The sequence below is a fragment of the Bidens hawaiensis genome, unplaced genomic scaffold, assembly GCF_021521415.1.
Source record: "Bidens hawaiensis isolate Kalapana, Puna unplaced genomic scaffold, B.hawaiensis_p1.1 tig00019802_1, whole genome shotgun sequence".
Taxonomy (NCBI): Eukaryota; Viridiplantae; Streptophyta; class Magnoliopsida; order Asterales; family Asteraceae; genus Bidens; species Bidens hawaiensis.
Genome location: NW_027493007.1, coordinates 394,096 through 398,250, shown reverse-complemented (window position 1 = coordinate 398,250; position 4,155 = coordinate 394,096).

Sequence of the window (4,155 nt, the reverse complement as noted above, 5' to 3'; positions counted from 1 at the left end):
TCGTCTTTACTGCTTGGTTCCGCTTAAAGAGAGCAACTTCGGTTGTGAGTTGCTTGTGGTTTTTTTATAGCGTAGCCAACCTTCAGTCCACATGATAGTATTCGAAATGTAACATTTAGACCTTGTCTTGCAGCTCTCGGTTCCGCTACTCCGTCGACATGTTGATGCAGACTAACTCGTCGACTCGCTCACGTAAGCACATGAGTTCCATAAATACATATATTGGAACTTATTCTTGTCTCCTATAGCTGTACCTCCATTCTCTCCTCTCCATGGCAGATTCTTGGGAGTGGAATATATGAAAAGGCACATGTTAAAAGAATGAGAAATGATAGCCATTTATAGGCACATAGGGGGCAAACACGAGGTGTGATGACATGAACACGGCCCGTGTTGATGAATGACATAAATGCCAGGTTTAGAAAGTTGTAAGATTGTAAAGATGATGAGCTGTAACAAACCCAAGATGACCATGGCCTGTGTTGGTCACAACACAACCCGTGTTGGGTCGTCTGACACGATTTTTTGAACTTTATCTCGTATAATGATCATGGTTGTGAACGGACGGTTAAGTGTGTGAAAATCTTATCCTTAAACATAATTAAATTTCATTCATAGAGATCCTAAAGTAACATTAATTCCTAAAAAAACATAAAACACAAATACAAAAATAAAAACAAACAAATAAAAGAAAACAACAAATTAAAAATTGAGTCAAGATCGGTTGGTCTTAAGTACAAGTCCTAGTGCATTTCCTTGGGTATTCAATGAACAGGTCAACAGGGTTTGAGTCAGAATCACCGAAACCTCCTCCTCCGGGTAAGTTTCATCCGAAAGGGTTCTCTCCGCCGAAAGACAGTGGTGGAGAAAAACCCAAACAGGTGGATTGCAACTGAATTTTTTCGTTGATGCATCGAAGTTCCATATTTATCTCTTCAATGGTTTCGGTGAGAGCAATAACCCGATGCTCATTCTGGATAAGCATCCCAGTGAGCTTCCGAGCCAACTCCTGAAGTTGCAGAATCATCTCTAGGTTGATATTCTTTTTCTTTGGAGGTGTTGGAATCGGGTTTCCGGCATTTGAGGGTTCCATAAGCATTTTAGAGGTTGTTAATTCAGAGAAGATTGACTAAAAGAGGTGCAAAACTCTCAAGGAAGTGGTGCAACATTTAGCATCTTGCAGGGCTTGTCAACACGGGCAGTGTTGAGGTCAACACAACCAGTTTTAGTGGATTAACATTAACAATCAGTTTTCACATTATCGCCAACGTTCCTATTTTAAAAAAATAATTAATCAATACTAATACACCATTTGGTCAAGTTTTATATTAGGATTTATGTCTTATCAACCAAGCCCTCACAAGAATGGTAGCTCCCCTATTTTTCATTAAGCTCGGTACTTTTCAAAGTTTATATTATCCATGGCCTTACAAGAGTGGCAGTTCACTGGCTTATCGTCAAAGCTCGGCACTTGGTGTATCTTTTAAGAGTTTTTTTAACATTTCTTATCAAGTGATAATTACCGCATAACCTTTACTTTTTATAAACCAACGACATGTTTATCCAATATCATTAAACTTAGTTAGGATTTATTATAACAAAGATGATAATATGAATGTTTAGCCAGTACTAAGCATAATGTTATACATCAAAGTAATAGATATAAACATGATCAAATTAGAACAATCTAACCAATTTGGTTGACTAATCTATGACGCTAATGACTTCTTCCAAAAGCTTAATCTCCTTGATCTTCAAAAGGTGGATGGATGGGATAAATCCCTTATTAATGGTGGTAAAAGGAGGTGGGTGAAGTGTATTAGGTTTCCTTCAAGGTGTGTGATTTTCCATTGAATGTGGTGGATGAGTATTCAATTTATAGGCTGAGTAACACACTCAACAAGACCCGTGTTGACCATTTTGTCTGATTATATTAAATGCTCATTTTCAAAATGTACAACGGGAGAGAGAACACGGCTCGTGTTTAGCCTGGTCACGACCGTAGAGATTCAAGAAGCTTTTATTTTGTATTTTCTCTTTAACTGTCAACGGTAGCGTGCTGATGTCAACATGGCCTTTGTTTCATCAGTTTTGTCTTTTCTTCTTATACTTTCAACATGAGGTGTGTTGGTGTCAACATGGGCCATGTTGTGACTTCTAAATTTTGTTTTTTCCTCGTATGCTTGTAACATGGCCATTCCTTGCTTCAACATGGGTTGTGTTGGGACGGTTTTCACAGTTTTTATTCTTATATCAGCTCGTTTTATTCTTTAAAGCAATATCTACCTAAAGATAGAAATTACAAACATTAGTGGTTATATATTATAATATTAATTACGCTATACATCAACTCCATGCCTTACATTTTAGTTCTAAAAAGATGTATAATTTTATATACATCAACTCCATACCTTACATTGTCCCTTAGGAGCGAATCTTGAGTCGTTTCCCTTTTATTTGAATAAACCATACATTACACATGTTGTCAGTCTAAGCCTTTTATTTTAGCATTATGTGATGAAATCCGTTATGTTAGAATTGTATGTATTCAGTTTGTTGAGCATAATACACAATGTATTTATATCCCATTCATGATGTTTGTTTAAAAAAAAGAGTTGAAAAAATTAAAGAAACTCAAAAAGAGTTAGTAGCTAATGTTAGTGTTAATTGTTAAATATCAGTCAATGTTTTAGTGTTGTGTGTATGTTTAGTTTTGAATAAATTGGATATCATCCACCTTAGTCACTAAACAATTGATATTCCATACCCGAGCCTTAGCCTTAAAAAAACCCCTTTAGTCCTGGTCTTTATGCAACCGGTGGTTAATGACAGACTTGCAACCGGTGGGTGGAGATATGACAGACTTGCAAGCTTATTACTTTGTGTTCATACTTGGTATTGAGGTGAGAGAGATACTAGGACACTTTATGTTGGTCTAGATATTAAACCGAGAGGAGCGATATATTTGTTAGGGGTGTGATCATGTGCCCCTTAACCGGAAACAAAGTACACTTGTTTGGGCAGATCCATTATTTTTGGGAATTGGGTATGACCTTAGACCTTACTAGTAATAATGATGATAATTTATGAACAATCGATCGAGGTATATATGTTGCATGAGAGTTTGATTTAGGGCAAGCAAATGATGAATGTAGGGATGTGATGGTCGGGTATATATCTTGTATTTTAACGTATTAATTGCTTAGTTTATTTGAATTTATAGTGTTAACTGTGTTACTTCAAACGTGCGTTTTTATTTCAGGTTATTGAAAGCTACTGATCCTTATTGAGGCTGTATACGAGCTTGGATTGATGTTTCGAGATGAGTGAAAGTGACTAGCAAGCGTTTCAAGGCATACAAGAGTCGAATGGGAAAAGTTACATGTTAAGAAGTCACATCGCGTTACGCGATGGTTTGGGACATACTCCATCGCACTAAACAAAGGAGCTTGAAATGAAAAACCCGACTCTTTTATCCTTCACGCTACGCAAAGAACGAGTTATTATAATTTCGAGCTACGTGAAGGAGACTAAAAATGGGAAAGTTTAACCTATCCCTCATTCTAGAGACCAGTAATGACCTAGGAAACGATTTTTCACCATCTTAGAGCTCCCGGTTCATTAATCATTCCATGCTTTCATCCAATCAACACCTAATCGAGCTAATCATCATGAAGAGACAAGGCTAAACCATTTGTGACCACTTTAGATGTAGGGTTTTCGTATGAAACAAAATATATCTGTGTTTCCTATCTATCGTTGGATTGAAGTGCGATTAGGTTTATGAATCATCTATATTTGTGTTTGTTTTGATTGTTTTAACAATTGTTTTTCTCGGACTAGGGTTTATCATTAATCAATTGGTGTGTTCATCAACATTTAGGATTAAGTTATTATAGTCATTGAACTATTACCTTTGATAATTGATTCATCTAAAATCTTATATTAACAAACTGGTGCAAAGGGAGTTCCCCACTAGCTGTAACAACGCCATACGCTAAAATTTATCCCTTTTTAATGCATTTACCCTGCCAAACTTGGGGTTTTTGATGCATACAAGTATTTTGTTGGAACGTTGATACATAATTAATGGATTCCTTAGAGTATATGTCACACCCCAACCTAAGGCGGACATGTCGGGGCGTGAGCTGATTA